Source organism: Eschrichtius robustus, chromosome 2, assembly GCF_028021215.1.
Source record: "Eschrichtius robustus isolate mEscRob2 chromosome 2, mEscRob2.pri, whole genome shotgun sequence".
NCBI classification, from domain to species: Eukaryota; Metazoa; Chordata; class Mammalia; order Artiodactyla; family Eschrichtiidae; genus Eschrichtius; species Eschrichtius robustus.
The window spans coordinates 37,175,696-37,196,391 of NC_090825.1; the positions used below are offsets into that span (position 1 = coordinate 37,175,696).

A 20,696-nucleotide genomic window follows, 5' to 3' on the forward strand; every position below is an offset into this window, starting at 1 on the left:
ATATTCCATGTTTATGCACGTGAGCTGAATATTACGATGAGAAACACCTTGCCCAAGGCCAAGATGGGGGTGAGTGATAACAGAATAAAGCTAGAACTTAGTTTGTGACTCAAATGTCTGGGCTTCAAGTTCATGACAAGTGGCTACCTTGTCACATGGCTCAGAAATGACTTTGATGTTGCCATTTTCCCGTTGGAAACACTCATAGTATAAAAGCTAATCTGAAATTGGAATCATTTTGGCAAACTAGGGTTCTGATTGCATAAGACTCGTGTTTCTATTGTGTATATGCCTTTGTGGGTATTTCACTCAGTTGAAAGAGAAAGATAAAACAAGAACTATTTTGCCTTAAAAGCTGCTTGGTAATCTGCAACATTTCTTGATGATTCACTTTCTATTTTCCAGTCTTCAACAGGTGAATTTCAGAACACTATGGAATGAACTTTCCCAGTGAGTATCCACCAGGATAGTAAATCTCACCCAGAGAATTCACTGAAGGGCATTGCCCCACAGCCTGGGCACCTGTGTTCTCATAAAGACTTCTTTTTTTTTTTAATTAATTAATTAATTAATTTAACATCTTTATTGAAGTATAATTGTTTTGCAATGGTGTGTTAGTCTCTGCTTTATAACAAAGTGAATCAGTTATACATATACATATGTTCCCATATCTCTTCCCTCTTGCATCTCCCTCCCTCCCATCCTCCCTATGCCACCCCTCTAGGTGGTCACAAAACACCAAGCTGATCTCCCTGTGCTATGCAGCTGCTTCCCACTAGCTATCGGTTTTACATTTAGTAGTGTATGTATGTCCATGCCAGTCTCTCACTTTGTCCCAGCTTACCCTTCCCCCTCCCCGTGTCCTCAAGTCCATTCTCTATCATAAAGACTTCTGAGTGCAGCACATTCACAGCTGGCGTGCGTTTACACAGACCATATACAAGTAATGATTTTCTGATAAATTATATTGTGTAGCGTCCTGCACTGCCTAATAGGTCACTTATGGTTATGTAAATTAAATTTAAATTTTATAAAATAAAATTTCAATTTCCCAGTCACAGTAGTCACATTTCAAGGGCTCGATAGTCATTTACAGATATAGAACACTTCCATCATCATAGAAGGTACCAATGGATGAGGCTGGTATAAACACTTGCTATGCAAGATATGGTCCAAGAACGTGAGGAGCCGCATGAACAGTGGCAGCAACATGTGGGAGCACCTTAGAAAGGCAGAATCTCAGTTTCCCTGTGCCTACTGAGGAAGAATCGACATTTCGATAAGACTGTTAGGTGAACCAAGCATATTAAATTTGAGGAGAACTGTAGGTGGTCAAATAAGATAATCTAGTGGGTTTCAGAAGAGAAATATCCATTTTAGTCTAAAATAAATCAATTAACTTTATAATTTTGGTAGTTCTGTGGCATATGTAAAAAAAAAATTTTTTTAATTTTCCTTATATACCGAAATTTTGTCTATTTTTTCCCCACTCAAAATTTTGTTATTCAGAAAGGAATCACCCTAATACCCATGAAAGAGAGTTGATATAAAAACATAATTAAACTAAAATAATATCTATTTAAACATGCATTTAGTCCAGCTAGTTGACAATTAATTCAATTTTTATCATTTATGGCCTGCATTCCATATAAGGTGATAATAGAAAGACATAAAATTCCAGTAATTTTGCAACTTTATTGGGGGTTTTTTTGCATATGTGTGAGGTCTTCATTGTTAAAATTGCTATTTTCCCTTTTCTTATTTTATTTTGGCTTCATCTTTTATTCTTCAAGATTGTAATAAGTCTTGTTTGCAGAGTATTTATAACTCACTTTCTCATGAAAAGATTTCCCTGACTACAAACAGGTTTATCATAATACAAAAAGAAATATCATGAGCATCTCTGCTCCTGCTAAACATTGGTCAATTTATTTTTTTATTTAGGTTCCAAAGCTCCCTTCTTTAACCTCATATTGGTAATTATTTATTTGCTCACATGTACAGTGACACATTTACCCAAAACACACACACACACACACACACACACACACATCTAAATTCAACTACTTTTGCAATGTTTTAATGTGGCTCATTGGATATTCAATAATACTTAGGCCATAAAAAAAAATATGCCTCAACTTTATAGTTCAAGCTGGACAGTGCAAATAGAATCCAACAAAACTCCGTATTTTGTTCATATGACAGGTGAAAAATAAACAACCAGGAAAGTGTTCACTGTTTTTCTTTCTCCATCTCCTACACACATACAAATAGTTATTTGCAACTGAATTTCTCTCCTTTCCCACATTCTGAGGAAGGAGAGTTGATCTGCGTGAGTCTCTGGTGTTTAGGAAGACAGTTGGCTAAAGAGGTAGAAGGCATTGGACTGAAGCTGGGAGTGCAACTGTCCAGAGCTTCTGAATTGAAATTGCATATTAAGAGCCTGAAATGTGGAAAGGAACTTTTGCTGTTTCAATTGCAAGAGGTTTCTGACCAACTGCTGCTGGGTATGAAGAATTAGGCAGTGAATAAAGGGACTCTTGAAAGTATTAGTGTGGGGTTTCAGTTGGGTGTGGAGGACTCTATAGGATAAATTTTTTTCAACTTATTTATGGTACTGAACGGTGCTTCTTACATTTGACTCCATAAGGAGACTGATTCATATGAGACTCTTGAATAGTAGCATTATATACATGTATCTAAAATGTGAAATGATTGCATGATCTGCTATATCTTACCTTGGTATTAATTAGGCTATGCTTAATTAAAATCCAAGATTTTAAGTTGATTTTATGAAAATTAACTATTAAGTTTTCAACGTCCTTGATGTAACAAAATTAATCACATCACCTAACCAGTCAAGACTAACTGTAGTTGCCTTTAATCTGTAAGGATCATGAATAACTTTTTTCATTCTATTTTCTGTAGCTTCAAAGTTATTTTATATTAAAGTATATATTATATTTGTAATAGGACAATACATTATCTCTAGGGAATTGGATTTCTATTTTCCTCTTAATGGTGTTCTCTAATTCCCAGATTTATTTTACAATTAATATATATTTCTTTATAATCCAAAAAAGTAATTAAAATGGCATACCAATTTACCATTGATACTATTTCTAGTATTTTACTGTTTTATCATTTCTATGCTCAAATGCCATGTTCTGGAAATTTCCCATGGAAATGGTTACCTTGGATCGATCCTTAGGGAAGTTTCCTTTTCAATTAGAGGATATGTCAGTTAGAGGAGATTCAAAGATTCAGTTAGCGGAGATGTCTCCATGTCTCCTTTAATATTTATGCGGGGCCGTGTATTCTAGCTCTCACTTCCCTGCCTAGGGCTTGTTTAGACCCATTGAACAAAGCAACTGAGCATGTGAAGCAAAAAAAACCCTTCTGATTGTTAAATTGACTGAGACTTCTGGAACTTATGAGGGTCACACTTTTCATTTAAGTCAGTCTGTATTTTACTGGGTGCCTTTCCCATTTATAGTAGCATTACTCAGCAATAGAAGACAAAGCTGTTTGATAAATCAGACCACCTGAGTGTGCTTAAGAACTGTTTTCCAAGAAATACAAAACTGCATATAATTGGGGCCCCAGTTGGTCATACTCAGTGTGAGTCATCATCTTCTTCCCCCTCCTTCTCATACACAACACACAGAGACCAATCAAAAACCTACTCAGTTACCCTGCCCCTACATGGGACAAAATCTTGGATGGCTGTGTTTGGGAGCCATTAAGAACAGAGGGGCTTGTGGGCTAAAAGCAAAGGCAGAATGAAGCCCTCGTGATGCTTTGGCTCTCTCCAGAAACTTGAAATATTCTTGATGCTCAAGGCATTTAGTTACTACCATAATGCCTAGTTTATTCTATACAACAATAGCCTTATTATTAGATGCCTTTGAATTAATTAAGATTCCACACCACGTAAATGAGAAGGAGTAAACAAAAGCAGGCAAACTCTTCAACACACCATGTTTTTCTTAAATACCAAGCCTCAACAGAAGAAAATGCGTAGGCTTACAAAGGGACTCACTAAGTGATTTTATACAAAGATATTCACTCCTCCCCAAATTGCAAAACACTGCTGGGAAGTCCTCTCTGAACTGCTTTTTTAACCCCACAGAAGCATTCACTTTTAAGACTGTTTGCTTTAAGTGTGATTGTACAGATTTCTGGGGGAAAAATTCACACACAATTTTCCCTGCAAATGATGTGGGGCAGAACACACTGATCTTTATAAATAACTTTGTGTTTATAGTTATGCTTCTTAATTGTGTTGCATGTCATAAAAAAGAACTGAATGAAAAACTGATTCATGTTCAAGCTGGAGGTACAATGACTTAAATGAATCTAAGCTTTTCAAGGCTGTTTGGTTCTAAAAGCTGTTGTGAAAGTGGCCAGAAGCATGTCATTTTGGTTCAACCAAAAATAACAGATGGAGTTTGTGTTTTTAGCATTCTTGTTGAGTATAGAAATAATCAGAAGTGTTTTACTCTCTAAGTTTAAACAGTTGCTAAGTTCTGTAAAATCTAATAATAACAGTTATAAATAATAAGTCTGACTTGGCAACATCTGTCACAGAATTCTCTTCTTCATTTCTAGTGCTGCTACCAAATCCAGGCCCTTACAAATTATGTAATCTAAGAAAGTTGGTGAGCCTCCCTAAGATTCAGTTTCTTCATCTGAAATGGGGAAATGTACTACTATATGCCAGGTAGAGCTCTATGCACTTTGCAAATACAAATCCAGGAATCCTCATAATAACCCCGCGCAGTAGATACTATTAGTACACCAGCATTTTGCAGAAGAGAAAACTGAGTCACAGAAAGTTAAGTTACTTGCCCAATGCCACACAGTTCATGATATGGTGAAACCAGAATTAAAATCTGATTAGTCTATCTCTGGAGTCTGCTTTAACCACTGCAACGTTTGCTGGGAACTTAAATGAGACATTATGTAAAACATTCAGCAGTATGCACTCAGTATTTAATATCTATCTTTACTATTGTTTACAGCTATTGCCAGCCAATGAAAGAACATTTCTTCTGCTCTTGTCCTGCCCAATCAAGGTAAATGGAATTCAACACTTAGTTTGGGGATCCTTACCGTCTTGTTATTGGTACCTTCTGAAGAGGGAGTAAATCTTTGGTGCTAAAGACTCTTAAAAAATGCCATAGAAACATTTGAGATTTGAGGTACTGTTTAGATACAGGGTATGGCTAGAATTCTGAATTCCTGAAAACCGAAGGGTAATTCTATGGATTTTCATGTACTAATGATAATACAGTTGTTCAATAATAATATTAGCCAAAGAAATTTGAGGGGAGGAAATGATCTCATTGAAGTTACTTCTTAGCCCATCCACATGGTTTTCAGAATCAGTCACCTTAAGAATGTGCCTGTGCATGTGTGTGTGTGTGTGTGTGTGTGTGTGTGTGTGTGAAGACACACCCATTTATATTTTATGGGTATAACAGATCAGACTTGTGGTTACCAGAGTCAGAGGGTGGGAGGACAGGGATTTGGAGGAAGGTGGTCAAAAGGTACAAACTTTCAGCTGTAAGATAAATAAGTACCAGGGGTGTAATGTACCACATGGTGACTATAGCTACCACTGCTGTATGATATATAGGAATGTTTTGAAGAAAGTAAATCTTAAGAGTTCTCATCAAAAGGAGAAAATTTTTCTCTTTTTTTATTTCTCTTATTTTTATTGTATCTATACGTTGATGTTGATCTCTATATGTTGAGGTTGATGTTAGCTGAGACTATTGTGGTAATTGTCTCACAATATCTATAAATCAAACTATCTTTCGGTATGCCTTAAACTTATACGGTGGTGTAAGTCAGTTATCTCTCAATAAAACTTGGGGAAAAAAATAACATATTTTTAAAAAATAAAAGCAAATAATGTCAAATGCCTGTCCACCCTCCTCACCCTTAGCATTCTCCCATCCATGGTCCCCAAGTAGAAAAGTCTAAGAAACTCCCTTGGGATGCATGTAGATGATGAAGAGTGTCATTTTAATAATCCACTTTGGGGCCATGACTCACTTTCACTGGCCCCCATTTGGTGCTTTTCACACAGGAAAGTCATTAGGATTGAACTCCATCTCAAAGCACTAAGTAAATAGGGAAGTTATACACAGTATCTGTCCCAAACCATGGTACGGTATTCATTGTCTTTTAGTGTTTCTTCCATCTTGTTTCAATACCTAAGAGTGGAAGAAGCACCCTATTGACCCCTGTCCATTCAAACTGTTACATGGGAAGTATGAATATACCTCTCATAGGCTCCTTTTCTCTGAAGACATTGAGATAAATGGAAGTAATTAATATTAGCTCAATTGCTTTATTTTACAGGGGAACAAAAATTTAATAGTTAAGGATTAAAATTATGTTGCAGCCAGATCTCACAACACAAGTTTATTTCTTGGCTGTAGTGCACTTTGAGTGAAAAGTCACTTCCCACACAAATCTGCATAGTATGACTTGCCCTTTTCTCATCAGGGTAACATGATCATAACAATACTTTATCACACGCAAAAATGAAGCCTGAATAGCTGGACAAGTAGCTTTGTCACTGTGGAGAATTCCACTGGAATCCATAGTGACTACAAAGTTTAATCACATGCTGCACATTTAAGCCTTCCTGTTTTCCATGAACAATTAAAACGTGGCAAGACAGAATAATACAACTAAAAAATAACTTGCCAAGGAATATCATGATTTCTATAGTTTACATGTTTCAGTTATATGATTCAGTTTGTGATGTAAAATCTCAGTCTTCCTGAAGAACAATTACAGACAGATGAAAGATATTTTTTATTTGGCATTTCATAATCTCAAACAGGATAATTAGAGGGACTGACTGAAGACAGACAAATGTAATCACAGGCAAGAGAAGGGAAAGAAGGAAAAAAGAAAGCAAAAATATGATAATAAATATAGAAGTAGTTCAGAGCAAAGGTGCTGCAGGAGGTTAGAAAAAGTAACAGGACATCCAGCAACTTTCTAACAGTAGAGAAGGATACAACTGAAGATGGATGGGCTCTGAGGTCTGTACAGAGGGGGTGGAAAGCAGCAAATAATTTAGTCATTAGTAATCCTAAAAGGTTAATGGCATTATTCTGTGTAGTTTTTAAGTCTTGTGTTCTGAATTTAACTTTACTGGGTTGGATCTGCCTCTACCACTTACTACCAGGCCATCTTTGTGTAAATCAAGCCATTATGTGCCCCTTTCCTCGTAATCTCAAATGAAGATAGTGATAGTACTGACTTCATTCCCTTATTGGAAGAAGTACCACCCTTAGACCTGGCAAAGAACCCCCTGCTCTGTGTCCTGCATGATAGAGGGTCCTAAATCTAACAAATGAGAATAAAGTGAATGTATTAGAGTACGCATAAGCATATGGGCACTGGCTCAGTGCCCTTCAGCGCTCCTGTGACAGCTTTCAGGCCACAGGGAAACACTTCTCAAAATTTCTTGCTCTGTGTCCTCCTAAGAAAAGAGGACCATGTCCAACTCCAGGATTTGAGGGTTTTCCATTGCCCATTTCCCAGCTGAACACAGCTTCAAAGTATTGGGAAGATTGTGTTGGAAGCTGTCGTCAACAGGAGAGCAAAGGTTTCTCACACGAAAAGGATCACTTTCCAATAATGCTGAGCTTCCATCTTGTTTCTTTTCCTGGATCATTTCCCGTTTCCAGAAATATTCACAAATTTGTGAATTAGCAAGGTATTTGCAACAGTTGCATTTGGCGGTTGAGGGAAATTGTGAAATATTAAACAACTCAACATTTTTGAAAGAGTGGGTATGTAGACCTTTAGTTTGGCAACTGGATGGACACAACACTAGAATTGCTAATAACTACTTCAATTAAATTGAGTAATGATTTCAGTTTTATTTAAATAATTCTAACTTGAAATTTTGATATTTAATATTATATTTTTCACTCTGTCTTTATTCTTATTAGATGTGTTTGAATATTGATTCTCCATCCTTTATTGCATATATTTTGATGCATATATATTTACATTTTGTACACTTTTAAAATAACTGTATTTTTTAATTCTTTGAGTTAGGATTTGTAGAGCACAAATTATGAAAAAATTTGATTATAACAACTTAAAGATTTTGCTGAATTGAAAGCAAGAAAACATATTTTATGAAATATATATAATAATTGATAGACTATGTATTTCTTTATTTCTCACCCAAATATTCTTAGTCCCTCAGTAGAACATCTTCCATCATATTTGACAGTTTTGTCATTTTATAGGCATATTTGTTAAGGTAGGAAGTTAAAACATGTTTTGTAATAGTTTTATTACTTAATGTATAACTTAGTTTAGAAGATCAAATTAGATGGTATATAAGCTTAAAATAATTTAATTAATTTTAGCCATGGCATTTTTCTAGTTACTGAGAAAGAATAGTAAACAAAACAGACAAAACTCCTGCTCTCAGAGGGCAGAGGTCCATAAACATTTTCTGTAAAAGGCCAGACAGTAAATGTTTTAGGCTTTGTGGGCTACATATGATCACTGTCATATATTCTTTTTTGTTTATTTTTTCAAACCTTTAAAAATTATTCCTCATTGCAGGTCATGCAAAAGCAGGCCATCTCAAAACAGGCCTTGGGCCAGACTTGGCCCTTAGACCTTAGTTTGCAGACCCCTGTTCTAGTGCCTTTAGCCGCAGTGCATCTGGAGGGCATCTCGTGAAAGGTCAAATCAAGTCCTATACACTTCAGTATCTTCTATGTTCACCACTGAATTCAAACTGGCTTCTTCTAAAAGTCAGTGTGTGTCTGCAAGTGAAGCAACTTGGGGATATGGAGGGGACGTGATGCGATCGGGGTGAAGCATTGTCAAGGCCAAGGAAAGTGGACACTGTCAAGTACCACAGGAACATATTAACTGTTCCATACAATTCACTGTCAGGGACTCAGCTGAGCTGGAGAGAAAGCTGAGCTGTCAGGTATCGAAGTAGCCAACTTCACATACTGAAATAAAGTAACAAGCCAAAGGAAGGGACAGTGAAGCCTTTAATCAACTGCTGCAATAGCATAAGCAAGAGGCTAAATCAGGGAAAGCACTGACTCCTTCCTGTACCAACAAAAGGTTCCTGTAGTGTTACGGACCTGGCTCCAGAGTGAGGAAAAGTGACTTCAAGTTTCCCAATAAGGTGACTTCCAAATAGAGACACCTGGGCTAGGAATGGGGCTATGCACGAGAGCATGGCTGGCCAGGGGGCCTGAGTCCTTGACTGCAGCTCCCTTCAGAGACCACCATGCACTGGCTGTTGTACATCAGGTCCTGCAGAGGGCGGTTTCACCCCATGAGGCCACCAGGTAGAATCTTTTTGTCACTGCCTATGATTGGGCCTGAAAAATCACACAAAAGTTTTTGGCCAGAAGCCAGATTCCTCAGTCATTCTGCAATAGGTCATCCTTTACTCTGATGAAATGAACTTACTATTTATTTGACAAATAGTTATTGAGCAGCTGCTCTGTGCCAGATTCTGGGCTCAGCAACTGTGCACCTCTCTGGCTCAAAGAAAAATCTGAAAGGTAGATTCTGTGTATACAGGTAGTTGAATCATTTTTGAAGTATCCAAGTTAAATCTGGCTTCAGATGGCTCAAAATAATCATATTATTGCTAAACATTTACTGCTTTAAAAAATGATTTATTTTAAAATACTTTGTGGATATAGCCTCTCATGGTTTTTAAATGCTAGTAAATATTTTAGCAAATCTTGAAGTTTCCTGAAAATCATATTATCCTTAGTTTAAGAAATTAGTTCTTAAACATACTGATGGTTTAGATTCTCCCACAGTAGACTGGTTTGTTATTAAAATAATATTAATCTAGAACATTTGTGTGTAAAGACTAAGGAGAACTGCACCAAGAAAACTTCTTACTGGTTTTGATCTATTTGTACTTCTGTTAAAATTATTTTGTTTTTAAACAAAAACTTAATTGAGTATAATAATATTGTGCATATGATTCTAACAGTCTTTAAAAGTGTCAATAAATACATAGACACGTGTATATGCACACTTGTGTGTGCATCTGTGTGTAATGATCATTTTATCCTCCAATAATGATTCCTCATTGTTTTAAACCCATAAAACACAGTGCCTTTTGGCATAAAATTTCACAAGGAAGTTGTTCTACTCAATCCAAGACATATAGGGTTTCATTCTTCTCATCTTAACAAAGATACACCTTATAATATGGTTTAAACTTTGAATTATGTTCTATATCAAATATCAAAAGGAACTTGAAGTCAACTGTCACTTGATTTCTGTATGCTCAGGTATCATTCTTTTCTTCTGATGATGAATATGTTTTAGTTTAAAGAAATCACAAAGGAGATGAAAACTTCAACCAACACATCAAAAATATATTTTGCAGAAAGCCAAGTTGCAAAACTTTAGAGAGGGCACAAGCTGTGTTTCCAGTATTTCAGCTTATGAAAAGGGGGAAATAATTAAAAAGTGAAAGTAACTGGTGTGACATTTTGCAATCCTACAGAAAGTTATTCCATAGAGCTTGGAATCTATTAATTCTTTCCCATAATGTCTATGTCTATAACTCATGATTAAAATCATTTTAATATCATTAATTGAATTTACAGAGAACTAAATGGTTAAAAGTGGTGTTTTGCTCTCTCTCAAAAAAAAAAAAAGAGAGAGAGAGGGAGGGAGAGAAAAAGAAGCATTTATTCCTTAAAGGGATACATTTCAATTATGAGAAAGTCTTTTATCTGGAATACTTCATTAAGCAACACTGCTAAAAATAAAGATATTTTCTAATGATTAGTTATTCTTAGTATTGCCTAATAAACTGTCAGTCACAAGGCATTTATTAGTCACATGCATACATGTCAATATATATGTATAAACACACACATACATGTGTATGTACTACATGTATATATACCTCCAAAGTGCTTTGAAGAGGAAAATATTAAGTACGAGGTGGGTCTTGGATTCAAATAGACACGGGTTCAAAGGCTACTTATGTCACTTTTTAGCTGTGTCATTTTGGGCATGTAACTTTACATAACTAAACCTAAATTTTCACAACTATAAAATAAGACTGAAAAAAAAAAAAAAGACTGATAATAATACCTTTTTAAGATAATTCTTCTAAAGATGAAATGAGATAACGTATGTTAACGCTTATCTTAGTTTCTGGTACAAGCGCACACATACAGTAAACCTGATTATTATGCTGTTTATAGTTATTAATATGTAAACAGAAGCATTAACATTTATTTTCCAGCAACCATCAGTTATGACCATTGATTGCGATACAATTGGCTTTAAATAACAGAGACAGGATGGGAGAACTGATGCTGTGAAAGGTACCTAAGTATCACAGTCTATGTTGAGAAGGCTGTGTGCTCTAGCAATGTACAGAAATTTGGATATCAAACAACAGGGAATATAAAACCCACTACAGCTTGAAAACTTTACACATGGGAAGGCTTCTTTAGGTGTTACCCAGGTTGCCTGGTGGGCCCTAAATAAGAGCCTCAGAAAATTTGTTGCATCTCATCAGAACTGTGTATCTTAAGAAGGACTTGTATTCACTCTTCCTCCCAATTTGAAGATCTCAACAGAAATGCCATGCCATCCCATAAACTTTACTATATTTATAACTTTCCTGACAGTACAACCAATTTGAAATTTAGTGCAAAGGTCGAGTTACTAAATCTTGGAAATTACCATGGGTTTTGTTTAGTTTCTGCAAGTGAAATTCAAAGTAATTAAAAATAGACTAAAAGAATAAGCAGCAGAAACAGTTACTAGATGTTTGGTGATTTTAAACTTGGGTGAATGGAATTCAAAGCAGTCCTTTAACCTAAAATTCCAAAGTTAGATGGTGTCAGGAACTGTGAAGGACCCAGGATCTGGGTAAGTTAAGAAGTTAGCCTGTTACTGTTTCATAGATGCTGCTGGAGGACTCACGGCTTTTGGGTCAGAAACAAAGGGCTTTATTACTTTTGGCATAGCAAGCAGCATGAGCACCGGGTACCATATTAATGTCAGTTCTTCGAGCGGCCAAGTCCCCCAGGGGCTACACAATAAGCCTGGATGGATGCTGTACTTACACACAATGGGTCTGTGTCATAGTTGAGGAACACTGATCTTGGGAATTCCACTGCTTTTTATTGACAGCCATAAGCAAGTCTGCATGTTTTCCAGGAGGTGGAAGGGTCACAACATCTCAAGGGTACCAGTGGCATAAGTCATCTTGAGAAATGGCACAGAAAAAAGAACAGTCAGGGCTTTGTAGCCTCGGCACACCCAGGAAGTCATGTAGGAGCACAGGAAGAGCGAGAAGATGATATCTTTATGGAGTGTGGATATATATATGTATGTATCTTATATAAATAATACCTATCTATATTTGGTTGTCATGGCCTGAATAGCAATTATGTATTACTATATTTAACATACTGTGACATTTCAATTAAATTAGGTAAAAACTGCATGTAGTGGAAATACTGTAAGGTAGTCTCCGTGATTCTCACTTCTTGGTGTTCATGTCTCTGTATTATCCACTCCTACTGAGTGTGGATGGGACCTGTGACTTGCTTCTAACCAATAGAATGTGGCAAAGGTAATGGGATGGGTCAGTTAAATAAGATTGTCTTATTGTCAGCAGATTCACTCTAGAGACTCTTTGTTGGCTTGATGAAGTAAGCAGATGTGTTGGGAAGCCCAGGTAGCCAGAGATTTGGGGCAACCTCTAGGACCTGATGGTAGGCTCTGCCCAATAGCCAGCTGGAAGCCAGATTTTCAGTCCTATAACTGTAAAGAAATGAATTCATCTGACGACCTAAGTGAACTTCGAAGTGAACTCATCCCCAGTCCCCAAATGAGAATGTAGAGCAGCTAAAACCTTTATTGAAGTCTCTGAGACCCTAGGCTGAGGACAGAGGTAAGCCACACTCAGACTCTTAATCCACAGAAACTGTGAGATGGTAAGAGCATGTTGTTTTAGCCACTAAATGTTTATTCTTTTGTTACACAGCAAAGATAATGAAAAAACTCCAGTGATTCAACACGTATCAGTGATATCTTTTAAGAACAGCAATTCCAATTACTATTTTAATCAATGCAAAATCATCAAAATAACACTTCTGAAGTCAAATACATCCTAGAATTTCATTTTTGTATGTACTTTTCTTTTAAAATTTAGCATATTTACAGAGTTCTGCAACCATCACTACAATCAATTTTAGGACATTTGCATCACTCCATAAGGAAATGCAGTACCCATTGGCAGTCGCTCTCCATTTCCCCCCAACTTGCCCCATCCCAACCCTAGGCAACCACTAATCTACCCTCTCTCTTGATCCGCCTATTCTGGACATGTCATATCAGTGAAATCACACAGCATGTGGTCTTTGGGGACTGGCTTTTTCACTTAGCATATGTTTTCAAGGTTCATTCATGCTGTAGCCTGTATCAGTACTTCATTTCATTTTGTTAACAAATAATATCTCACAGTATGGATATGTCACATTTTATTTATCCATTCATTCATCAGTTGATGGACATTTGGGTTGTTTCCACTTTTGAGCTGTTGCGAACATACGTGTACATGTTTTTGTGTGTACATATATTTTCATTTCTCTAGGAGTGTGATTGATGGGTTATATGGTAACTCGGTGTTTAATCTTTCAAGGAAATGCCAGACTATTTTCTAAAATGGCTGCACCATTTTCCATCCCCACCAGCAGGTGTACAAATGTTCCAATTTCTCCACAACCGCATTAACACTTGTTACTCTCTGTCTTAATTATAGGCATCTGAGTGTGTGTGAAGCGGTATCACGCTGTGGGTTTGATTCTTATATCCCACGTGGCTCGTGATGTTGAGAATCTTGCCATGTGATTTTCTTTACATTCTGACCATTTGCTCTTATTCAGAAATAGCTACATATTTTTGAGGAGTAGAGACTCAATACAGCTGATATATATTGTATGATGTCATTTGAGCGTATGTTTGTGTCTGTGTGATAGTATAAGGTCCTAATAATCCATGCAAGATTATCTCCACTGATGTAGGGATTTGTATTTTGGAAAGAAAGAGGCACAGAAGAGTTAAGGGACAATAAAACAAAAGAGGCCAATTCAAAATCATAGAGAAAACTGAGGGTTAAGTTGGTTAAGTTCAGGAAAGCAAGAATCCAAAAGTTAGAGAGCACATGGTAAAAATCCGAGGTGAAGCAAGATGAGTGCTCTTTGTGAAATGAGATGAAATATCTTTTGCAACCCCTTATGGACCATTAGAGTCTTAGAACATTGGAGGTTTGGGCCAGTTTATGGGTACAGTGTCAATGAGAACTGTTAAGTGTTTAACGTCTCCATTCTTACCTTGCATTAGGTACTTTAGGGCTACAGAACATCTCTCCACCCCTAAAAAATAAAGAAAACAGAAGAAAAATAGAACCACAAGGAGGCTTACTGATTATATTGTCTGGACCTGGTACTATCGATGTGAGCTGACAATAGACAGAAACATAAGCTGATATGAAACAATAAGTCAGAAACATAAAGCTGAAAACCCACATGTAAACTGGAGGATGGAAAAGATGTGGGAATGGCGATGGCTAATAATAGGGCCTAGACTGTTGTCAGTATAAAGTTTGGGAGAAGAGATATCATTACTTTCCTGGGTTAAGAGAAAAATCCAAATTTAAGTGGTATCAGTGTGAAGTCCAGGCATGAAACAAAAGAAAACAAATAAAATGAGTAACAAGATGTAGAAGGCAGCAAGTCCAAATTATTTATAACATTTAAAAGTTAAAGATCCTGGGACTTCCCTGGTGGTGCAGTGGTTAAGAATCCTCCTGCCAATGCAGGGGACACGGGTTCAAGCCCTGGTCCAGGAAGATCCCACATGCCACAGAGCAACTAAGCCTGTGTGCCGTAACTACTGAGCCTGAGCTCTAGAGCCCGTGAGCCATAACTACTGAGCCCGCATGCCACAACTACTGAAGCCCATGCACCTAGAGCCCGTGCTCCGCAACAAGAGAAGCCACCGCAAAGAGAAGCCACCACAATGAGAAGCCCATGCACCGCCATGAAAAGTAGCCCCCGCTCGCCGCAACTAGAGAAAGCCCACACGCAGCAACGAAGACCCAGCACAGCCAGAAATAAATAAATAAATAAATAAATAAATAAATAAATAAATAAATAAAAAGTTAAAGATTCTGATCACACATAAATTTTTGTCTCTTTAAAGAGCCGTCTCCCTAGGCATAGTCACACACAAAAATGCAGTTTAACCCCTCATTTCCTGGATAGGGAACTAAGGATCAAAGAAATAAGGAGATTTATCCAATTAAGCTAATACTGGCTATATTAATAGACACAAAAACTAGAATTGAGATCTAATCCCAAATACAGTGATTTCTCTTTTTCAGTATTAATTCAACTACCTTTTCAAGCCAGTTGCAAGCTAGGTCTGGTTCTTTATGATATAAAATGGTGGGAATATTTATTAAGAATATGATTAATTCAGTTTCTCTTTCTCTACTTCCCAGTTTACTCTATGACTATCACCTCAGGAAATTCCATTCTGAGACCTACATGCTTACCTGTTCTCTACCATTATCCAGGCATAATATAAGGTCTAGATTCCACTTATTTAACAGTGAATAAAACACTGTATGAATACTGTACAAACAATGTACAGACATTATACTTGTACAAGAGGAGTTAATGTCTCTAACAATGATTGGTACTCTAACAAAGATTGTTCTGAGTTTATTATTAAAGCACAAAATTACATGTAAACTTGACTGATCTAACCCACCTAAGTGGTTTTCTTTCACTGCAGAATAAAATAACATGAAGCAACATCAACCAAAACCAAATAAACAATATAAATGGTCTTGAACAGTTGAATATAAACAACGTAAAGGTACTGCCTAAAGCTTATTATTTAAATGAAAACTTTAGGCAACTTGCTGTCTTTTACATTTTTTTTTCATTTTTTAAAAAATGTGCATCACACAATGTATATGCCAGAAACAGTTGTGGCCTACTTAGAGTGCTAAATGTTAAATTTCTGAATCAATAATAACCTTTCTGTTTCCAAGATATTTATAAATTTTTCCTCCTCTTTAGGGTCTTCAAGGACTGTATACCACCAAGAAACTAAAGAATCTTGTACAAAGCATTTGCACACCGTAGATGAGCTTAGTGAATATTTGTTGATAATGAGGTTGATGATAAATTATCACTGATTTTTTATATCTCAGAGTGGTTTCTCTGCACTGGAACGTTTCTTGTTAAAAATGATGTTTTCCTCCTAAACTTTGGTTTTTAACACCCCTTGATGACTGCCTTCACAGAAATTGATGTAAGAAAGTTGCCATACTGTTCTCTGCATCCCAATGGCAATTACAAAGAGTTTATAGAGCTTGAATGAATTCCTTTTAAGCCCCTGTCTAGATAAATTTTCAGCATTTATCCAATTACAGCAGATATTTGCACATACCAAAACTTTGCAAAAGTAGTTATAAAAAGACTTAAAAGCTATTTTCACAAAACCAGACTTTTACAAATGCAGTTTTAAAATGACGTATCCAGTATTTCTAATGAGGAAATAATTGCCTTTGTGTGGGAACACACCTTGAATGACCATTTTGTGCAAAGAGTTAGGTCCCAGAGGCAGGTCAATCAGAGAGTGTACAATGGAAGACGGGCTAGATTCCTCTGTGCAGGTAGATGCTCTAAATATGTCAAATATTCACATTTAAGTTTTATGCATAACTGCAAGGACTCTTATCTTCCAGTACAATCTGCCATAAACACATTTCTGGTATGAGTGTTTCTTGTAAAAAAAGAAATTGGCAGAGTACTACCATTTGAAAGGTGAGGTACACATACAGGGTGATGAGACAATACACAACCTTAACCAGTTCAGTAGAAGCATGAATTCGGAACCAGAATTAACCAAAAAAGCTGCCTCTTCCCCCTTTAAGCACTGCCTCTTCATCACCATCTGCTGAATCTCTGGCGATCTTGGGAGGAACAATGAATGCTTGCCTGAATCTCTGGCTATCTTGGGAGGAACAATTCTTGCCAGCATCTACGAAATGGGGCTGAAGCATATTCATTGACTGCTACTTCTGCTGACTTTAGATCAGACGATTGCTATTTTATATCTCAAAACCACATTGCTTTAGCATCCTTTAGTTTTAGAAAACAATTTATGTTAAACCTATCATAAATTAAGAATCATACTTTGACCTCATCATCTTAATAATTTGCTCCATACCTTTTATTTAGCATTTAGCAATTCTTCAGCATTGTGATAGTTGCTTAGATGGAATTTAAAGGGAGAAAAAGGAGATAAATCCCTAAAGAAATGTACTTTCTAGTAGACAGCAATATGAACACATAAGTTACTAATTTTAGTGATTCATCTGTAAATCTGGCTATTTGATTATGGGCAGGATCAGGTTTTATTTATTTTTGTATCTTCATTGTCTAGAATGGTTCCTGGGACATAGTTGGTATTCATTAAATATTTGTTGACTGAGTGTGAAATAGTTAGGGAAATATATGTAAATATGTAATTGACCTTTGTTTTGTTGAAGCAGGATTAAGTATGTACAGAAACAGGCATGGAGGCCTGGAGGAATAATGAATAGCACCCAGAAAAGAGGATCTTTAAAAGAAGAGTAGAATGTGTACTGTTAAGGGTGAAGAAGCATTCAGAGCTCTAGTGTAGGAGAAAATATAAACCCAGGACATAGAATGAGAAAGGAGTATGGTCTCTTGACTGAATCTCAGTCTTGAAAAATTGCTGGAGCTATACAGGGCCAGGTAAAGCAGGGCCAGATTATTAATAGCCCTGGAAGTCTGGGATTTAAATTTGATTGCACAAGCTGTGAGTTACCTCTATTAGTCTTTCTTCAGAAGAAATGTGATCAATGTTTTGTTTCAGGGAAATGTCTGGTAGAAGTTAGAGGATGACATAGAGTAAGATAGTTACGTGGATAGTCATATATAGTCACATAGTTCAGTTAAGAAAAGTGTTTGAAATAATGGTCTCCCAGGCATCGGGTAGGGATGCAGGGTTGAAATGAAGGTTGTGAGAAAGTAGAGAGTGTACTGAATCCAAGAACTGAGAGAAAAAGAGAATGACCCACATTCTAAGATAGGGAATATAAAAAATACATCCAGGGACTATCACAGAGAACAGTTTCATGGGTTTGTGTTGGGTTTTGGAGGCTGAGAGGCAGGGGCAAATGAGAAATCTTTGTTAGTTTCATTATTTTGAGAATCAAACTGAAGAGAGTTTAGTAAAAGAGAGGATCCAATCAAAAAAGAAGGATGCTGTAGGGAAAGATAGAAGTGTCGGGGTAAGGTTTTATCATCAGCAAAAACCTATGTAACCTGTGTTTCACAGACTGCGCATAACAGACATGAAGAGGGTTTATAGGAATATCAAACGGCAGTGTTTGTCTGGCTTTAGCTCCACTAACACCCTTAATGATTCTAAATTTTTGGAGACATTTCTTGTCAACGTGGGAACTCTCTTCTTGATATCCATTTTGTCCACTTGTGCTATACATCAGTCCAGTGATATCTCCTGTATGATGGCGAGGCCACATATACCCACCCAAGCTGCTAGCTCACTATTGCCTTTCCCGCTCCTCTGGTCCAGATATGGGCTGGGACAACTTGGCACCCTAGGCAACTGTGTCAATTCTCTCCTCTAACATGCTCCCATAAATGAGGACAGTGAACTTCCCTCCAAATTGTGCCACCTGTTACACATGCTATGAAACTGAGACTTTACTGAATAAAGTTTCAACTTCAGCCCTCCCTGCCCCCCAGAACTGAAACTGAACTCATAGGTCCAAGACTGGGAGAAATCAGGCTTATTTCAATACTGACCAAAATTTTTAAAGTACTTTTAACATTATAGGGAGTATAGAAGATATCACTGACTCTAGGTTTAATCTCCAATTTTATTTTCAAAGTAAGGTTTTCATACATGCAGTCTACCTGGAGAGAAATACCTCCTAAATAATCAGACCTGGGGGTCAATACCTCATGGCCAACACTGGTCATCATCATGTCTATTATAATCCTTGCTGATTTCAGGTTTCTGAATTCCCATCCTCTTGCATACCGGGTCTGGTTTCAAGTTTTATGCCTCAAACTTTATATTTTTTCTTTTTTTGTTTTTAATTAATTAATTTATTTAATTTTGGCTGTGCTGGGTCTTCGTTTCTGTGCGAGGGCTTTCTCTAGTTGTGGCGAGCGGGGGCCACTCTTCACCGCGGTGCACGGGCCTCTCACTATCGCGGCCTCTCGTTGCGGAACACAGGCTCCAGACGCGCAGGCTCAGTAGTTGTGGCTCACGGGCCTAGTTGCTCCGCGGCATGCGGGATCTTCCCAGACCAGGACTCGAACCCGTGTCCCCTGCATTGGCAGGCAGATTCTCAACCACTGCGGCACCAGGGAAGCCCCAAACTTTCTATGTTTAACCTCCAATCCTGATCCTTCGTTTAAGCAACTAAACATTATGATGTTTTAGAAATCAAATTAAAAGTAAAATGTTTATTGTATAAAAACACCACAGATAAAACATGTGCTACTTTTGTGATGCAAGGGAAGTGTTTGGGAGGCGAAGTGCACAGGAAGGGATTAGAACATCAGTGTTTCTAAACAAACTGCAGAAAATTGAAATGGTTTGCGTGAGTCAGTTTGTGCATGTGTGTGTGTGTGTGGTGTGTGTGTGTGTGTGTGTGTGTGTGTGTTTGATGAAAGCAGAAGAAAAGAAAATGAAAAAATTATTTTTAACCTGCAGGCTGCAAAGGGTTGCCAAAGAATCACACACGCCATCTCCTTTGCTGAACAGGCTGGGGCTAGCTGCAAGGGCCACAGTTAACAAGTTTGGTGTATTGAGTTCTAAAAGCCATATCTGATTCTCTTCACCGTGACATGACAATAGCACTGATAACTCTCAGGTTCTGTGAAAAAACAAGCACACGTACACACACACACACCACACACTATAATCACTCTTTGTGCATCAAAAATTTTACTTTTAGAGCTATAAAAAATAGAAGGAAAAAGACACCAAATAAAAAATGTTATTCTCTGGAGTTTGCTTCTTCGTGCATGTGAAAAAAAAAGAGCACAGAAATTAAAAGACAAAGTGACAACAAGTTCTCAGGTGGTTTTGTATATTCCTTGGTACATCACTGTATTCCCTGGCTTTGCAAAGGTTTCTATTTGAGAAATGTGCTATACTGAATGTTTTCCCTTCACCTTGATGTTGGCTAGGACTCTTTGGACCATTTTTTCTTTCATTTTTTTATTCCTTTATCAATTCATTCACCACAACATCTCACTGAGCCCACATGTCCCAGGTGCTGTATTAGGCTCTGGAGGTAGATGGATAAAATCCAGTTCTGTCTTCAAGGAACCCAAACTCTAGTGAGAAAAATGCATAGCTACCTGTGCATTTCAGATAGTAAATGCAATAATATGTATATACAAAGTATATTATGAAATCATAAAGAAAAGTCATTTATTGAAAAGGTAAGAAAATTTTCCAGGAAGAGGTGATAACAGGATTGAGCTTTCAAGTGTTAATAGAAATTAGGTGGGTAACGAAGTGAGCCCTGC

General features: G+C 37.1%; 1 long non-coding RNA gene across 1 annotated transcript in view; it reads left to right on the plus strand.

Moving 5' to 3' along the window:
- Positions 1 to 20,696, plus strand: part of LOC137759277 (uncharacterized) — a 31,610-nt gene continuing 10,914 nt past the window's right edge. The window contains exons 1-3 of the long non-coding RNA XR_011073067.1: positions 1 to 69; positions 406 to 450; positions 5,025 to 5,078. This is a non-coding gene — a long non-coding RNA (uncharacterized lncRNA). The remainder of the gene's footprint in view (positions 70 to 405; positions 451 to 5,024; positions 5,079 to 20,696) is intronic.